We start from the raw sequence: 20,530 nt of genomic DNA on the forward strand, positions 1-20,530 counted from the left end.
CACGAAACTAGTAAAGATTAAAACTTAAATTCTTCAAAAAATAATCTCCATGTGGTACATTGTGTGTGTGGGGGGGGGGGGGGGGATGGGAAATGATAATTTATCTGGACATAAAATTTCAATTTGCGGATCTGAGGCGATATTTTGCCATTCGATTGGAAAAGACCAGACTTCGATTCCTCTGTTGAAGAGAGGAATCTTTATATGAACTATTGGAGTTGAAAATAAGTAAGCGACCCCATACGGAAGAAGCAGGGTTTATCCCGGAAACGTAGGTTTCTCATTCCACATACAGACAAATAAATCATTCACGGAATTCACTCATTTTACAAAGAAAAATATTATTAGTGGGCAGGAGACGACATTAGGTGTTGAGGTTGGTTGGTGCCGTTGTGTGTAGATGGAGGATTAAGCAGTAGAGATGGTGGGTTAGGAAGAGTGGAATGCCCTCCCAAGATGATTCCCTGGACTCCTTCAGGGTGTCACATAGTAATCATAATAAGGATAAGTTGTCGTCATTTACAGAAGTTTCTAAAGTTTCTAGACTGAGTAGGCAGTTCAATCTCCACCAGTAGCCAATCAGAGATAGCTGGCATATGTCTATCACTAATTATGGGCAGCCACCGATGAAGAGGCTGGCAAACAAGTGCTACCATCTCTTGGTACCTAACCCTAAAAAGATATGTTACTGTCTGAAATAATGTGGATACTGTGGTCGATTTTCTTGAGTTTACGGGAGACGAAAAACCCGAATCTCTGGGAGAAAAAACCCACTCGCCAGTGCGGGAGATCGACTAACTCCGGAACCGATCGAAAATAGGCTTAGAAAAAGTTCCTCCATCGGTGACTAGACTTGAACCTAAGTCTAATTTCAAGCGACTAAGCACCACTTCCACTGAGCTACACAGGCCTTCAGATGAAATGATTTCTAACTTTAAAAAGTTAGAAAATTTGAAAAGATGAAAATGAAATTTTGAAATGAAATTTCATCTTTTTTCAAAAGAAAATTTGAAAAAAGATGAAAAGTTAGAAATCATTTTCTAACTTAAAGTTAGAAAATAAAGTTCGGCGGTAAATGGCGTTGATGGAGATGATTCGTAGTAGAGGTTCGGTGTAGTGGTTGAGACAGTTGTAGGTGTCCTCCCGCGATGAGTCTTCGGACTCCTTGGAGGTATCAGGAATAATAATAATAATATTATTATTACACAGATTTCCCCCGTACTTGGCGCCATTTTGGAGCTATCTTGGCGGTTAGAGCTCGTGTCATTTATCAGTAAATAGAAGTGGCTGGATAACGTTCATAAGCATTCATTTTTCGTGAATTCGTAAAGAAAAGACTTCCCATATCCTTTATTAAGCGCCTCCGTAGCGCAATTGGAAGAACGACGGTAAATTGCGCCCTTCGATTGGAATAGGCCTAAGTTCGATTCTCGTCGCGACGGGAGGAATCTTTATCTGGTCGATTTCAATCGAAGGTGAGTTAGCCGATCTCATATGGAGGTAGCAGGGTTTTTTCTCCCGGAAACTCGGGTTTTTCATCCCGCATACATACAAATCGGCCCATCAGAACACACGCAATTTACAGACAAAAATTACTAGTTGTGGTGGTGTTGGAAGTGGGCGGTAGATGGCGTTGATGGAGATGATTCGTAGTAGAGGTTAGGTGTAGAGAGAATTGTAGATGTCCTCCCACGATGAGTCTTCGGACTCCTTGGAGGTATCAGGAATAATAATAATAATAATAATAATATTGGTTGCACTACTTTATATGAATTAGCGATTTTGATAAAAAAAATACTGTTATTAATTTTAGAAATTCTGCACTGTCTAAATCCGTACTTTAAAATATGGGACTGAAAGTCCTAGGATTCCATGGAGGTGTCATGTAATAATATTAATAATAATAAAGAAACAAAACTAGACATATGACTCGTAATTATCTTTGAAACAATGATAATTTATAAGTAATTTATGTTTACATATATACACATACATACGGGGGGGATCTGTGTAATAGAATAACAATATTTCCAATATATGTACTGTATGCAAGTTCATAAGATTTTTCTTATAATTCAATATGAACTTTTAAAAAGCAAGCAGGTCAATGATAAGTTATAACTTGTTTATGTTTATATATATATACATACATACAATATGGAGCAGAACAACCTCCCATTTCGATATAAAGTCGAAAAACTCAAGAGCTCAAAAGAATACGACTGTGGGCGACCCTAGATCTAAAATGGCGGCAAGTAAGCGTACCTTCTATTTAGAGCCTTAATCTCACTTTTGGAGATTGAGTGGGCAGTTCAATTTCCGCTGATAGCCAATCAGAGATAGCTGACCCAAGCCTATCATTAATAAAGCAGCCTAGAGTGACGATACGGCATACAACAAGTATCGCCATCTCGTGGTCCCTAACCCTAAGACAATAATTTTTAATATCTGAAATAGTGTGGGTTGTACGGCCGATTTTCTTGAATTTACGTTACAAAAATACCGAGTTTCTGGGAGAAAAAACTCCCTTGCCCGTGTTAGAGATCAACGAACTCGGGAACACTGGTCGGAGACTAGACTTGAACTCGGCTTAGCGTAAAGGAGTGCAAACACTATTTCCATTGAGCTACATAGGTTCTTACTCGCATTAAGTCAGTTGGTATTCTATAAAGTGTTAAGTGATGATTCATCTTTAAAAAAGCTTTTCTTTTGAGAGTTACAAAGCTTATCAAAATAATCCAAACACCTAAAAATGTTTTGCAGAATTTTTTATTAATAAGCTGTAGACCGAGCTATAAAAAACCGTGAATTCGATGTGTATAGACTGATATATAAAATGTATGCATATACTGTATACCTAAAATATATATATGATACATGTGTATATAAATAATGGAATTTGGTACTATTCTTCATGCAAAATATTCCCGAGCTGTGTTAGCGATGTTGCAGGCATAAAATGTCATCGAACCTTGGATGACATTTTATGTATGCCATTTTACAACTCCGTACACAACTGCAGAAATGATGGCTGTGTCACGATTGGAGACAACGACTTGTCCATTTCCATACCTTATCATAAACTTCCATACTGTGGATCGTGACACAGCTATCATTTCTGCAGTTGTGGTTATGGAAACTCCTGAAAGCATTCCACAGGTCATACCTTTCTGTAGGTCACCGAGGTCTGACATTTTGTACACTAACTGCAATACAAAAATCATATCAGGTATCATAAATAGGTGTCATAGTGGAAGTAGAATTTTCTGTACCCTCAATCTGTCCTCACACTCAGTATCCCATTATCTCGAAATAGTCATAGTTGTTCGCGTCCACACTCTCACCAATGTTTCCTTGTCATCAATATATCCAGATTGCCAGATCTCTGGACAGGAATCCAAATAAGACCTAAGTAGGACCCTACAGTAGAACTATTACCTCCGTACATGTCTACGTTTTTCTTTCTTCATTCACACCATCAGTGGCGCACCCAGAGGGGGGGCCAAGGGGCCCGGGCACCTCCCAAAGAAAAGGAAGAAACACTAGAAAATTTTCCAAAAATCTTTTCCTCATTAAAATTCGTTTTTTTTAATTTATGTCGTGTTGTGTCTTCTATTTCTATACTATTTATGAATTAGCGATCACTGCAGATGCTCAGTCATAGGGCGTATGCGATGCGTAGTGTGTATTTGCAAATCGTCTACCCAACTCGCCCCTCCCCCAGGTTAAATCCTGAGCGTCCGGCCCCCTCCAAGATTAAATCCTGAGTGCGCCACTGCACACCATGAATTATATCATTGAGATATAAGTTAAACAACAGTTATTTCAGAACAGAATCTTGTTGGGTCTCACCTGTCAAGTTCTGTTTTTGGTACTGTGCACCTCCGTACACAACTCACTGATTCCTATCCGGTCAACCATTGCCGTAGCCAAGGTACCAAATGAATGTTCAACACCATCCTTCTAAATTTCAACAGTAATTTATCATGAGGTACTCGATCAAATGGAGTTTTCATTTATAGTACTAGGGTGGTGGAAGAAAGAAGAAACCGTTATAAGTCCGATTCTAGTCGCTGACTATAGAAACTTTTTCTAAGCCTTCTTTTGTCTGTGTAGTAGCTCAGTGCAAGTGACACTTGCATCATCTGCGCTTGCTCGCTCAAAGATGGACTTATAGTTCAAGCCTAATGGCCGACTGGGGGAATTTTTCTAAGCCTATCTTCGACCGGTTCCGAGTTAGTCGATCTCTGGCACGGTCAAGCAGGTTTTTTCTTATTTAAACTCGGGTTTTTTTGTCCTGTAAACTAAAGAAAATCGACCACAGTGCCAACATTATTACAGACAGTAACATATCCTGTTAGGGTTAGGTACCAAGAGATGGCAGCACTTGTTTTCTCGTCTCTTCATCGGTGTCACCTATAATTAGTGATAGGCATGGGCCAGCTATTTTGGAGACTAGCCACTCAGTCTCCAAAAGCTAGATAGGGTATAGAGGCCTTGCCTACTCCCTATAAGGGAATAAAAGGAGTTCGTTGATTTATTTATTATTATTTTCTTTCGTCCATTTCCCATGTTAGTTACACCTCGGTATGGAAAATTGATTTTTTTTCTCTTAAAATATTTGGTTTTTAACCATTTAAACGGCCAATCGGATAAAACATGTCGATAATATAAGCCTCCTGTTCATGTTATTTCAGTATGCAAATATTATGTCAACTTCAAAGGACACTTCACATGCATTTTTTATTGACGTGTAAATACGTCATGGCAGTTCAGTGGTCAATCCTGCAACCCAAGAAAAGCAACCGTAGAATTTGCCCTCTTCCATTTTTCCTTGCATGTTCAGCTCAATGACCTGCCATGGCCAAATAACTTGATTTGCTTGAAACCTAATAAGTGCTCTACTAAGGTTAATCCAATCTGCATTGTGTATTATGGCTGTCAATTGTATGTTCCTCTGGCCTGCTTGCTTTTATTGTGAATGAAGAACACGAGTTTTCTTGTGGTTTTATTATTTATTATTTTTTTTCCAAAAGTTTTTTTTTATTAATTTATTTTATTTAGGAGATATGCACATACATAAACAGATTACATAAACAGAGGCTATATATATTTAATTGTCCTCTTATCCATATTATACATATGGATAACAGGACAATTAAAAAGGTCGACGATCATAAAGTTGAAGACCAAAACTAAGGTTATAAGATGAAGTGATTCAGGATATTCGGGCTTTGAGGGTGGTAAAATGGACGAACTTTGTAATTAATAGAGACAATGGTGGGGGAATGGTGATATTATTTTATAACTAGGTAGACAACTAGAGTTAGCCTTTGAAATCTTGAAAGCTTTAGAAGTGTTGGTAATCAGAAAGTTCATTTGCCAGCTTTGTTGGTCAAGTGGTTGGTGTATATCTTTTGCCCATACTGACAGCCTATTTAAATCATCTTGCAAGGTTTCCACATTTTAATTAACTATTACTACCTATGTTGCCACCTATTGGTGAGAGTGATCATAAGGTCTTGACCTGGGAGGTGGCTAAAGGTGTGGAATTTTCGATTAAGACAGGGTATATGTGGAATTACGGTGCTGGCAAGTATGACAAGCTTAGGAGATTGCTTGGATCAGTGCCATGGCATGTACAACTGCAAGGGCTGGACGTCGATAGAGCATGGGACGTGGTCAAGGAGCATTTACAGGAGGTAATGGCTGATTGTATACCTAGGGTCCGAATAGTAAAACAAGAAGGCGTTAAATGGATGAATAACACCATTAAGCTTGAGCTGCAAAAAAAGAAACAACGGTGGAGGAAATTTAAAGAAAGGGGTGACCTGCAGGCACATGTACGGTATAAAGTGCAGGCAAGAAAGGTAACGAGTGTGGTAAAAAAAGCAAAAGCGGATTATGAAAGGAAACTAGCTTTGCAAGCAAAAGAGAATCCAAAACAGTTCTTTCAATATGCTGCAAGCAAGAAAAAAACTGTACACGGCAAAATGATTTTAAGGAATGACGATGGTAAGGAGGTCACTAAATCAGTCGATATAGTGGAGTTACTGAGCGCGCACTTTGCAAAAGCATATCATCCAGGTCGTGATATTGAAAAAGTGAAGGAACCATTAGTTTATACGGGAATAGTATGGAATGAAGTGGTGGTGACTAGTTTATTACAGAACCTTAATGTGAACACATCTGTGGGATTGGATAGTATACCGGCATGGGTCTTGCGTGAAGCGGCTAAAGAATTATCAATGCCCTTGACCATGTTGTTTAATCTGAGTCTCAGGTCTGGCTTAGTCCCGAAGGTGTGGAAAGAGGGGAAAATAGTTTCACTGCACAAAGGAGGATCCAAGACTATGGTTGCAAATTACCGACCGATCAGCATATCAGGAGTCGTTGTCAAGGTCTTAGAGAAAGTAGTCAAGGGAAAAATACAGGAATGGATTGATGAAAACGAGATACTGTACAGGGGACAGCATGGCTTTGTGAAGGGTAGATGATGCTTCAGTAACTTGCTCAAGTTTTATAACAAGGTGACGGCTGAACTGGATAAGGGAAATGGATTTACAGTGATACTGCTGGACCTGGCAAAGGCGTTTGACAGGATACCACATGGAATACTAATCCGTAAACTACAACATATGGGAATGGATATAGGGTTGGCGAGATGGATAGGTAGTTGGTTGATGGAGAGATATCAAAGAGTAGTTTATTCAGGAGTAGAGTCCAAAAGACGGCCTGTGACTAGTGGTGTGCCGCAGGGTTCTGTTCTTGGACCACTGCTGTTTAATCTGTTCATTAACGATATAGGGAAGGATCTAAGTGGAACAATTCATTTGTTCGCTGATGATGCAAAGTTGGGTAGGGCAATAGTGATGCAGAAGATGTCAATGACTTGCAGGATGACATAGATAGATTGGAATTCTGGACTAAGGAGAATGGATGTCAATTTAATGTGACAAAATGTAAGGTTATGCATTTTGGGGTGAAAAGATTAGCAGCAGTATACCACATTGGTGGAACTGTACTCCAAGAGATTGATGAGGCCAGGGACTTGGGAGTGTTGGTGGATAAGGAGATGAATTTTAGGGGGCACACTGCAAAAGTAGCTAAATCAGCTCATCAACTCACTTGGTTGTTGAAAAATACCTTGACGAGCAGAGACAAGCAAGTTATTGTACCTCTGTACCGAGCCTTGATAAGACCTCATCTCGATTACTGTGCCCAGATTTGGTCACCTCGGTTCCTTCTTGATGGGGAGGAGGTGGAGAGGATCCAGAGGCGAGTGACTAAGATGATAAGAGGTCTATGGAATGAACCATATGAGAACAGGTTGAAGATTTGTGGGTTGCAGAAACTAGTTGATAGGCAGAAAAAGGGAGATATGATTGAGACATTCAAATTGCTAAAGAGATTCTATAGGATTAATTCAGAGGATATTTTTGAGATCAGGACTGGTGGTGGGAGAACTAGGGGACACCTATGGAAGCTGGGTAAGAGTATGGTTAGCACGGGTGTTAGAGCTGGGTTCTTTACTTTTAGAGTGGTAAATGAGTGGAATAAGCTGCCAGAGTCTGTTGTGGGTGCTATGACGGTGAACGAGTTCAAGACAAGGTATGATAGATACTGTGAGAATGTAATGGCATAGTTGTGTGGACATGATGTTTAGGGCCTCCCTCGATGAGTCTAAGGACTCCTTGAGTCGCCCGAAATAATAATAATAATAATAATAATAATAATTACTGTACTTAATTTTGCATAATCTGCAAACAATATTTTCTTTATTTGCTTTCGGGCTATTTCCTATATCATTTGTATATATACAAATTAAACAGTAGTGGTCCTACTGTTTAATTAATCAACAAGCTCTCTAATCAACAAGCTGCAGATTCAAATTCTTCTGTGGACATGGATGTTTGCAGTTGTCTTTAAGTGTGAGATAAATTTCATCTTATGTTTTGAGGCTACTTTTCTGCTTTTTCGGATACCGAAGTGACTTGAAAAAAAGATCCATGCATGCTCTCTAGAGCAGGGTTTCTGGATTACATAAATGTATATAAAAGTACAAAAATATAATATTAAAAAATACCACTGGTCTTTGTAGCTCAGCTCAGTGGAAGTAGAATTTGCATTCTCTGAACTAGGCTTCCAGAAGAGGGACTTAAGTTCTAGTCTAGTCGCTGACTAGAGGAATTTATTTCTAAGCCTTTATTCTACCTGTTCCCGAGTTAGTCGATCTCTGGCAATGGTTGGCAGGATTTTTCTCCGAGAAATTCGCGTTTTTCGTCCCTTAAACTAAGAAAAAAAGCAACCGTACAACCCACACTAATTCAAACACTGACATATTGCGTTAAGGTTAGAGACCACGAGATGGCCCACTGGTGAGTTGTTTCTCTATCAAATGCCTGTTATAATCAGTGATAGTCTTGGGCCAGCTATCTCTGATTGGCTACTAGTGGAAGTTGAATTGCCCACTCAATTTCCAAAAGTTAGATAGGGCTAAATCGGTCTTGACTACTCCCTATAAGGGAATAAAAGGAGTTAGCTCATATTTGATTTTAAAAAAAAATACCTAAACCTAGTCACAGTACTAATGTACTACAGGATCACAACGTTTCGTGAGTGGGAGTTACATGAAAAAAAAAATAATAAGGATAAGATGATCCCAAATTTTTGGTAAAGAAGCACACACTCCTTTCGTTTAAGTTAGGCTAGTTTAGTATCTAATTATAATTATTTTTACTAATTATAATTTTTCGCACTCTTTGAGTATGCGGTAAATTTTCAAATAGCATTTGCGTAAATGACAAATCTTACACAGCAAGATTCAGTGAATAATTTTGACTCACTGCTGTCAGACATCAGAGCTTTTCGAGGTTTAATATAGGAGGAAGTGCTTATGTTTCTTCATTCCTTCTTAAAGAATGTACTGTTTGTCCAAAGCATGAGTGAAGATAATTAAAAGGAAAGTGATACGCGACACATGGAAAGTTTTTTATGAATGATTTTAAACGACATAAGGATACAAGAGTATGGTAGGCAACTGCTGCAATCTGGTGGTCCCTAATAATTCACTGTGGTCTTAAACAAGGTTTCCCAAACTTTTTTTTCCGTGGCACGGTTATTTTATTACTTCATCTTCGTGACCCACTAAACTTTTTATGGCCAATAGGTAAAAAAAAAAAAAAAACAGATTTGAAAAAATACGTTCTCTTTCGATGCTTAACTAAAACTGAACAAGCAGCAGAGTGAGTACATGGTGGGAGAATAAAACAAACGGCAGACCGCCAAACGATTCGGCTGGTGGCGAGGTTGCCGCCGCCAGCCTCGCCATTAGTTGAGCTACTTTATCTCAAACAAAGAGACTGTGGAATGGCGATACGGGCGCGGACGGAGCTCGTCTCTATTAATTAAATATTTATTCATTGCCAGAAAAGGTTGGTTGATTGGTAGAGCCTCTGCTAATGACTCAGCAAAACGTTAAGCAAGTTTGAGCACGGTTGGTAGTTGGAAGGGGTTATCGTTCGATACTGTTGGCACACTCTTCCTCGATGAGTCTTTGGACTCCCTGGAGGTGTCACATAATAATATTAATTAGTCCTGATTAAACGCTATTTATTTGTATTTTAGAGTTTCGTGAAGAAAACCCAAAAACAAAACACCTAGGTTTTCGGGAGTTTTTTTCAGGTAACCCACCATTTGGGAAACGCTGGTGTAAAATAGTATGAGTTCTACTGTCAATTTCCTTCATTTGCGGGATTAACCCTTAGCTATCTGTGAGAGAGATCGACTAACTAATGAACCGGTTGAAGAAAAATGTAAGAAGATTCGCTATTCCGTGACTAGAATTGAATTTCAACAGTCTTTCTTCGGGAGGTCTAGCACTATGTATAGAAACGTCATTTCCGCAGACCTATATAGGCCTACATGTGTGTGTGTGTGTGGGGGGGCCCATTGGGTGACAAGTTATTTTAGCTGGTACTAAGAAGAAAACTGTTCTAAGAAGAAATGTAAGATGAAATGCGAATGATGGTATAGAAAACAATTTATTTATGGAGATGTCTAATTATAATTTAGTGAAGTTTTCTCTGAAGGATGTGTGAAGTTATACAGGCGAGTTCAGTGCCAGAAGCCCCAGAAATTAATCGTTTTTGGAATCACCAAAAGCACAACTCTATATTTGTTCTACATGAATGGGAACAATGTGATATATGAGAGATGTGGTGTTTTAGTAAGAATTGATTTATGTAACTGCTGAGGGAGAAAGCTTAATATTATAATGAATCATAGATGATTTGCACTCACATTTCCCATGGTTTTCTTAAGAAGTAGGTTATATTTATGAGGATATACCCTATAGAGAAAAGACAGTTAACAGCACTTCAGTTCACAAGTTTTAAATTATAATTCAACTTGGATGTCAAAACAGACACTACGAGATAATTGATAGTAGAATGACAGCTGAATTGGATAAAGAAAATGGCTACGATGATTGAGGTGAATTTTGCAAAGCCATTTGAACAAATACCACATGGAACCCGGTCGGCTACGTAAATTAGAACAAATAGGGATGGATATGACTCTGGTACTGTGGATAAGAGGGTGGCTTTTGGACAGGTAGAAAGTGGTTATGTATGAAACAGCAGAATCCATACAAAAACTGGTGAGTAGTGATGTGCTGCAAGATTCAGTGTTAGGACCACTACTGTTTAATTTGTATATATACAAATGATATAGGAAATAACCTGAAAGCAAATAAAGAAAATATTGTTTGCAGATTATGCAAAATTGGGTATAGACAGTAATAGTTTAAAATGTTGTGGAAACCTTGCAGGATGATTTAAATAGGCTGTCAGTATGGGCAAAAGATAATGGGTATTTGTTTAATGTGGAGAAATGTAAAGTCATGCAATTTTTGGATAAATAGATTAAAGACTGAGTATACCACATTGATGTAACTGAGCTCCAGGAAATATATTAAGCTAGGGATTTAGAGGTGGTGATGCTAGACAGAAAGTTAAAATTTAGAGAACATATTGCTAAGGTTCCTCATAAGATTACTTGGCTATTGAAGATCACACTAACAAGCAGAGATAGGAAAGTTGTTATTTTCTCTTTATAAGGCCTCGAGACATCCGCATCTGTATTACTAACGACGAAGATGGTGAGTGGTCTGTGGAATATTCCCAATGAGCATAGATTAAGGGGGTGTGGATTGGAATAAAAAGAAGGGGTTTGAGAGAAATGTTTAAGTTTCTTAAAGAGTTTTATAGAATTGATGCGTGCTAAATGTTTTAGCAAATGGCTAGAGGGGACAGAACAAAAGGTAATCCCTAAAGCGAATAAAGGTGTAGTTAATAGGCATGTAAGGACTAGATTTTTAGCTTGGAGAATTTTTAATGAGTGGAATGGGTTTCCAGTAGTTGTGAGTGTTTTGGCTGTTAATAGGTTTAAGGAGAGGTATGACAGATTTTGTGGATAGTTTGGTTCTCCTACCATGAGTCTCCTGACCCCATAAAGGTGTCCGTACAACAATAATAATAATAATATAGGGAGGTCCTAGTCATGGAGAAAACAGTGTAGAAGTTTGTTAAAAAGATTCAAGTAGATGGAACGAAAAAGGAGAGAAAAAAGTTGGTTCGATTAGTTTTACGCTGTAGTATCTATCGCACACGCTATCACACGCAGTATATGATAGTGTGTGCATATACTGTGTACATGTACTATCATATACTGTATGCATTCTACACATAGTATATGATAGTAGCTTGGTCAGGTGGACCTCCAGCTAGCTAAGGAATTGGTTGTTAGACCATATTCAATGGGATGATAGTTTGTAACCTACTTGTATCCCCCGTTTTAGCTGCACATGGCCTTGTCTGCAGTCTATTGGATAGATATCAGGCGAGTACGGCAATTTATGTAGGTAATATAGATAGACATTAATTTTGGAGCAAATTTTTGAGCATAGCTGGAAATCCACCGCTAAAACAGTGGACTTATTGGCACCTCAACTATTGAGGATTTTTTGTCTCTATGGAAAAAGATCAGCAGAGGCATGAAGAGAAAAAGATCAGCAGTGGCATGAAGAGAGATGTTTGAGATACATGGAAAGTAATTTGCCTTTAGCAACTATACACGAGTTGGAGAAAACACTGATAGTCAGATGAGGAGATGGTCAGTCTCATCTTTAGTTGACGGTACCACTCGTGTGTGTGTGTGTGTGTGTGTGTGTGTGTGTGTGTGTGTGTGTGTGTGTGTGTGTGTGTGTGTGTGTGTGTGTGTGTGTGTGTGTGTGTGTGTGTGTGTGTGTGTGTGTGTGTGTGCGTGCGTGCGTGCGTGTGAAAGAGAGACGGGAAACATGGAAATACCGTTGTCCCACTTAATAGCTTTAATTACGGATTATGTGCTTCATTGTCGTTTGAGCAAGATGCATTTTGTCTTTTCACAATCTGAAAGATTGTTCTTTTTTTGTGTGTGAGAATGTATAGTAGCACGCATAATCTGTTTTAGAAAATTGGTTAGTTGTTGGAGAGCCTCTGTAGCTCAGTGGATGTTGCACACCACGGCGCTTGGCCGCAAGAAGGAAGACTTTATTTCAAGTCTAGTCGGCGACTAGAGGAAATTTTTCGAAGTCTTTTTTCGACCGGTTCCCGAGTTATTCGATCTCTGGCACGGGCAGGTGAGTTTTTTCTCCCGGAACTCGGGTTTTTCGTCCCGTAAACTCAAGAAAATCGGCCGTAGACCCCACACTATTTCAGACATTAAATATATAGTGTTAGGGTTAGGGACAATGATATGGCGGCACTTGTTGAGCCATTCTCTTCAGTGTGTGCCGCTTAATTAGTGACAGCCTTGGGCCAGCTATTTCTGATTGGATACCAGTGGAGATTGAACTGCCTACTCAGCCTCCAAAAAGTTAGATAGGGCTAAAACGGCCTCGCCTACTCCCTATAAGCGAATAAATAGTTGTTAGCGGAGTGGTTTGTTGTTGATAATTATAGGAAGTGATTTCTTAGTCGATTCAAGTGGTTACTTGAATCGACTTGAAGAAATAACCAATCTTATCTTCAGCATGCCCACTCAATAAATTCAACCCTTAGTCGCGAACTGAAAATGACACGGTCTACCGTAATCAATAATTTGTGCAAAAAAACTCAGGATTAGAACTTTCAAGATTCAGTTGGTACAGAAAGATTTGCATTGATATATCGTATGCAAACGTGTTCGATCAGATTATCATGTGACATCAAATAGTCCAAGGACCCCTTGCGGGAGGACACTGCTCCACTATGCACAATTCATCCTATTCTCTACTTAATCCTCCAACCAGATACAACGACTCCACCAACACATAACGCAGACTGCCCACAACTGATAATATAGTAAATTGAGTGTGCTCTCTTTGCGGATTTGTCTGTATGTGGAATGAAAAAGCCGAGTTTCCGGGAGAAAAAATCCAGTTATTCCTGTATGAAATTGGTTAGCTTACCTTCATTTGAAAAATCCCACATAGTTGACGTCACGACGAGAATGGAACTGAAGTCTTTTCCAATCGAACGTTTCGTCATTCTTCTAATTGGGCTGAGGAGGTGTTTATTATTGATGCGGAAAGTGCCGATAAAAAATCTCTATGCAAAGTTACCTCTTTTGATGAGGTCCTTTCTTCATATTTCTGGCAACGTACACTGACAACTCATTTGGGAAAGTAGAAATCAATCACAATAGAACAATAGCTTGATACTCTCAAAGCAAACGACGTATTCTGTGCTATGACTTCATTCCCATCATTGGAATTCTTTCTCCAGAATATGCTTTAAAATTATGCAGTCCTTTGGATACCTCACCGTCATTACAGAATCCATCACATTATGTCTACCTAGTGAAGGTTTCCTGAATGAGCAGTTTCCAAACTGGTGAACTGAGAGAGAGAGTGGGAGGGGGGAGATCCATCCCACGTATTCCACGGCATAAGATTTGACTGCCCCTCGATTTCATTTGTGTGAATGTATGAGTATTGTGTGAAACCGGTGATTTGAGTTGCATCGGTGAATGCTCTTGTGATTCTGTCACACTGCGCAAAATACATATGCGAATGAAAATCCAGCGATTCCATCTCTGTTAGTTTATTAAATATAGAAGTTTGTTATGGATAGTAATTCAGGCCTCATCTCTATGTTTTAGGACTTAAGTTTAGGGAGAAGAGTGAAATTCTTATTAAGTGTTTACCTTTTAAGAGGTTATAGTTATTATTATTATTATTATTATTATTATTATTATTATTATTATTATTATTATTATTATTATTATTATTATTATTATTCACATAATTGATACACAGTCAAAACAAGATTTAAACAACAAATATTATTTAAACAACAATTTGACTGGTGATACAGAACATATCAGATTCTACCCAAGAATCTAAGAATAGTCTGTCAGGTAGCGTCGTAATACAGGGTGTTCGGGATAAATTTGACAGTTTCGTAAGGAAAAAGAAAATCTTCTTTGTATCTATTAAATTTAATGAATTGACAAAAAAACATTACAGGCAGAGTTAATTACAATACTATCAACAAGATTTACTCAAAATAACCACCATTAGCATCGATCACAGCTTCAATTCTGCTTCGGAACCTCGAACAAGCTGATGCTACAGTCTCCCTGGGAAGGGCCGCAGAAACTGTTTTAATTTTATCCATTAACTGGGCTTTTGTATTACTGGAAGTGCGATTGGTGTCTTTTTCAACTGCGCCCCATACAAAATAATCCATGGGGTTATTTTGTTATTATTATTATTATTATTAATAATAATAATAATAATTATTATTATTATTATTATTAATAATAATAATAATAATTAAGGTCTGGGGAGTTTGGAGGCCAAACATTTGGACTGGTGAAGTCGTAGAAATTTTCAGACAACCATTTTTGACTTTTCCCAGAGGTGTGGCAAGGGGCCGAATCCTGCTGCCATACATACCGCATGCCATTGGCTACCCTTGTTATCCAGGGCTTGACTACAGTTAGCAACTCCACGAACAAAGCCCGAATTCCAATGCCAGGGTTCTTCAACACCTGTTCCTGCAGATTTGGGAGGAATTCTGCTGTACGAACGCAATCAGATCGTCTGCTAGGGATCTTTCTTCTTGCTACATCCTCGTAGTCACCATTGCAAGTCTCTAGTTCATGCCTGATTGTTTTTACTGTATTCAGGGAGCATTGGGCAGCAGTCGTAATATCCTTATTTTGATGGCGGGCACGAATCATCATGATACAAGTTATTCTCTTCCATGATTCAGGTGGGTTCCAGCTATCCATCCTTTCTGACATCTTGTATGTGAATGAAGAAGGGTCCAAACTTTTAAATGAAGAGAAGTGTGTGTTAATACATGTAACTTACGGAAAAATATAATTAATTATAAATATGTCAAATTTATCCCGAACACCCTGTATATGGACTGTTCCAAGTAATGCTGTTTTTTGTAGGTCATATGGGGTCACATCGTTGAGGTTTAATTTCTGTAAATAGTTGGATTGTTTCTTTGAAGTTGCACCAAGTGCACCGATAACTATTCGGATAACTTTAGTGTGTTTAAGCCACAGCTGCCAACTTCGATTGCCACACCTCGATATTCAGTTATTTTTTCCAGTTCTTTATTGTTAATGTTGTTATTACTTCTTCTTCTTCTTCTGCAGCTTCTCCCACTTAAGTGGGGTCACTGTTTGTTATGAGTCTCCTCCACACATTCCTGTCTTGGGCTGTCACCACATCCAAGTTCTTCATCTTCAAGTCCTGTTCTACCAGCTCCCTCCATCTCCTCTTTGGCCGCCCACGCTTCCGCCTTCTTGCACATCCATCTGCATGACCCTTCTTCCCACATATTCGTCCTCCCTCCTCATCACATGACCAAACCATCTCAACCTTGCCTCCTGTATTTTCGCTCCTAAGTTCGTAACTTTCACTGTTCCCCTGACATAGTCATTTCTCAGATGATCCTTTCTGCTCACACCGCACATCCACCTAAGCATTCTCATCTCTGCTACTTCAATCCTGCTAATGTTATTTTTCCTCAGGGCCACAGTTTCTATAGCATATATCATAGCTGGCCTCACTACTGTCCTATAAATTTTGCCTTTCAGATTGATCGGCACCCTCTTATCGCATAACACTCCAGCCATCTCCCTCCAGTTCCTCCAACCCGCTTGCATCCTGCATCCCACTTCCTTCTCAGCTCCTCCATCTTCTTCCACTGTTGAACCTAAGTATCTAAAATCTCTCACCTTCCTGATGACAGTTCCTTCCAGCTCCAGATCTGTCTCCTGGCCACCGCCCACTGTGCAACACATATACTCTGTCTTACTTCTGCTCAGTCTCATGCCTCTCTCTTCCAGTACTTTTCTCCATCTTTCCAGTTTAGTTTCCGCTTCTTCTCTTGAATCTACACACAGCAAGATGTCATCTGCATACAACATTGTCCAAGGTGCATCTTCTCTCACCTCCTCTGTTACCATCTCCATCACAATATTAAACAGAAACGGACTTAATGCTGACCCTTGATGCAAGCCAACTGTTACTTGAAAACTTTCTGTCTGTCCCAAACAGGTCCGAACACTTGTCTTCACATTGCTGTACATTTCCCGCACCAACCTGACATATTTCTCCGGCACCTTCTTCTCCCTCAGACACCTCCAGACTTCTTGCCTTGGCACTCTATCCTATGCTTTCTCCAGATCAATAAATACCAGATGTAGCTCCCTTTGTTTCTCTCGATATTTTTCCATCATCTGTCGTAACCCAAAGATAGCATCTGTTGTTGATCTACCAGGCATGAAGCCAAATTGTTCCTTTGCAATCTCCACCTCCTCCCTCAATCTACCATCAAGAACCCTTTCTAGGATCTTCATTGTGTGGGACATCAACTTTATTCCTCTGTAATTTTTACAGTCTTGTGCATCCCCTTTACCCTTGTAGATGGGAACAAGAGTACTCTCCCTCCATTCCTCGGGTATATTTTCCTGTTGGCAAACTTTCATGAACAGGTCCCACAGCAGGTCAATTCCCTCTTCCCCCAGTGCCTTCCATGCCTCCACTGGAATTCTGTCGGGGCCCACCGCTTTTCCATTCCTCATCCTCTTCATGGCCTCCGTCACTTCCATTCTACTGATGCTCTGCACCATCCCCTCAGAAGGCTGCCCATCTTCTCTGCGAGTCCTTGCATTTTCCTCATTCAAAAGTCCCTCAAAGTATATTTTCCATCTGTTTCTTATGTCCACATCCCTCCATAATACTCTTCCTTCAGCATCTTTGATCTGCCTCACATGTAAGATGTCCTTAGCTGCTTTATTTCTACATTTCGCTAGTTGGTAAATTTTTCTCTGTCCTTTCTTTGTTTCTAATTGATCATACAGATCTTGATATGCCATGGCCTTCGCCTGTGCCACAACTCTCTTGGCTTCTTGCTTTCTCTCTTTGTACACCTCTCTGTCCTCTTCCGCTCTTGACTCATTCCACTTCTGCTTTGCCTTCCTCTTTGCTGTCATTGCCACTTGTACATCATTATTCCACCACCAACCCTCCTTCTGCTGTCTAATCTTTCCAGATGTCTCACCAAGCACCTCGATTGCACAGCTCAGGATTACTTTTGAATTATGTTTCCACCAATCTTGTACACTTTCCAGTCCATCCGAAATCCTCTCTAACACTCTCTCCCTAAAACGATTCCTCGCACTCTCCTCTTTTAAGCGAAACCACTTAATTATCTTCATCCCATAGCAACCAGAAGTTCTTATCTTCGATCTTATTTTAAATTCTGCGCACAGCAGTCGGTGTTGTTGTGCTACTTGATCTGTTGGAATTACTTTACAATTTGTCACAACCTTAAGATGTTTTCTTCTAGTCAAAATGTGGTCAATTTGTGAGCTGTTGTTACCACTTCTAAATGTTATCAAATGTTCTTCCCTCTTGAAGAAAAACGAGTTCACAATTGCCAGATCAAACGCTACTGCAAAGTCTACAACCCTCTCTCCTTCCTGGTTCATCATTCCCACTCCGTGGCCACCATGCACCCTTTCACAGTCTCTATTCTGTCTTCCTATGTGCCCGTTCAAGTCTCCTCCGACAATCACCATCTCATTTTCTTCCAATTCCCTCATTTCTTCATCTAACACGTTCCAGAACTCATCTTTTTCCTCTGCTGTACAACCAACTTGCGGGGCATATACACACAATACGACCACCCGCTCTTCTGCAAGACCCAATTTCATTCGCATGATCCTGACGTTCCTTCTACCCACGTCCAGTACTTCACCCTTCATTCTGCCACACACCACAATTCCTACACCATTTTCCCCTCGTTATTCGCTCCAGAGTAGAACAATTTATATCCATCTCCCAGTTCCTTTGCCTTTCCCCTTTCCACCTTGTCTCCTTCACACATAAAATGTCCAACTTCCTCTTCCTCATCATGTCTGCCACCTCTCTTCCCCTTCCAGTCATGCTTCCAATGTTGTTATTACTGGGTACTGCAATATCTATAATCCAAACCTGTCGATATTCGATAATTGTGATGTCAGGTCTATTGTGTTCCAAATGCAGATCACTTTGTATTCGATCATCCCAGAGAATTTTTTTTTGTTTCGTTTTCAAATGCTGTCTCTATTTCATGCTGCCATCAGTTATCAGAAGTGAGAAAGCCATTTTTTTTTTGCATACATGCCAATGAATTATTTTCACCACTCGATCATGGCGGTATTTATAATCAGTTTCAGCTATCTTGCTTCAGACACTGATTAGATGTTCTGCAGGCTCATCTTTCTGATCGCATAATCTGTATTATTGATGTTCAAAATTTTTTGCATTAGTTTGTAATGCCTGTTCTTGAGCTGCTAGAATAAATCATTCTGTTTCTTTTTTAATATGTCCATATTGTAGCCATTGCCACGCGTCTTGTTTACATCAATTTTGTCCTCAGTATCTATAAGAAATTGGCCATCCAAAGGTTTATTTTTCCAGGGCACATATCGGTTATTTTGCTGTTCCATTTTGTAATCGGATTTGTTTCCTGTTGCTTTTAGAAAGCCGTCTTGTGTAATTGTTTGAAGCATTAGCTCCAAGTTATTGTCGATGTAACTTTTCAAGCAAATTTCTTCTTCTTCCACAGTCTCATTTGCAGCAGACCCCGTCCACCTATTCTCCTTGGTAGGTACAACCGGTCAACATCACTTCGTGGATGTAATGCATGATGCATAGTCATTAGTTTTCTAGTTTTGAGGTCCAGTTTGTCCAGGTCTTCTTTTGTCCAATCTATTATGCCAGCTGTGTATCGGATCACTGGTATAGGCCAAGAATTCATTGCTCGAATTGTATTTAATCCGTTTAGTTTTGTTTTCAAAATATTTCTAACTCGTTTGGTGAAGTCTGTGCTGCCTGTTGTTTAACATTCGAGTGGAGAATATCACTGGCTTCTAATATTCCTAGGTATTTACAGTGTTCGTCAGCTGAAATAGCTTTTATATATTTTCTTGATCAAAATTAAAATTGCTAGTGTCCTTAATTTTTCCTCGTTTACTAGATAAAATTGCGCATTTATCTAAACTAAATTTCATTTTGATGTCCTGACTGAAAATACGAACTGTGTTAGTAAAGAGTCTATTTGCTGGGCCGATTTTCCATATAACTTCAAGTCATCCATATATAATAGATGGGAAATTTTAATATGATATGTAGGAATTTCATATCCAGCTTTTGTTTCGTTCAGAATCATAGGTAAAGGTATCAAAGAAATGTTGAAGAGCAATGATGACAAGGAATCACCGTGGAAAATTCCACGCTTAATGCTAATATCTCCGAATCGTTCATTATTCACTAATAAAGTTGTTTTCTATGATTTCATAGCAGCAGCTAGAAAGGAACATATGTGTTTGTTAATTCCAAATATGTTTAGTGATTTTAGGATTCAGGAGTGTGAGAGGGAATCGAATGCTTTCTTATAGTCTATCCATGGCATGCTTAAGTTAGTTTATTCTTTTTGAATTTCTGAGACTCATTTTATTAATAAGGATCTGGATTTTTGAAAATTGCCTTTTTGTTCAATCGGATAAATCTGATTATCTGATAAGTAGTGGTATATTACTGCACCCTTATCCTTATCTTTCATGAAGAGAAAAGTGCGCCCAGATATCATCCAGTCTTCCACTGAGCCTGACTGCAACAAATAATTAAATTGTTCTGCCATTCGATCATGTAGACTGGTTAGATGCCTTGACCAAAATCCATGTAGTTCATTCTTCCCAGGTGCACTTCAGCTTTTTAATTTTCTAGCTTGTGCGCTGACAATTTCTTTAGTGATAATGATATTTTGCATTTCTTTTTGTTTCATTTCTTATTCTATTTCCTTAATCCATGAGGCATCTTTATTGTGTTCAATAGGATTATCCCAGATTGTCTTCCAAAATTTGAGGGTTTCTTTTTCTGGTGAATGATTGTTTGCATTTGTATTTCTCTGGAGAGACTGAATGAAAGAACTGACGT

This window comes from Typopeltis vanoorti, chromosome 24 (genome assembly GCF_054136105.1).
Source record: "Typopeltis vanoorti isolate ZY-2024b chromosome 24, IOZ_Tvanoo_1.0, whole genome shotgun sequence".
Lineage (NCBI taxonomy): Eukaryota > Metazoa > Arthropoda > Arachnida > Uropygi > Thelyphonidae > Typopeltis > Typopeltis vanoorti.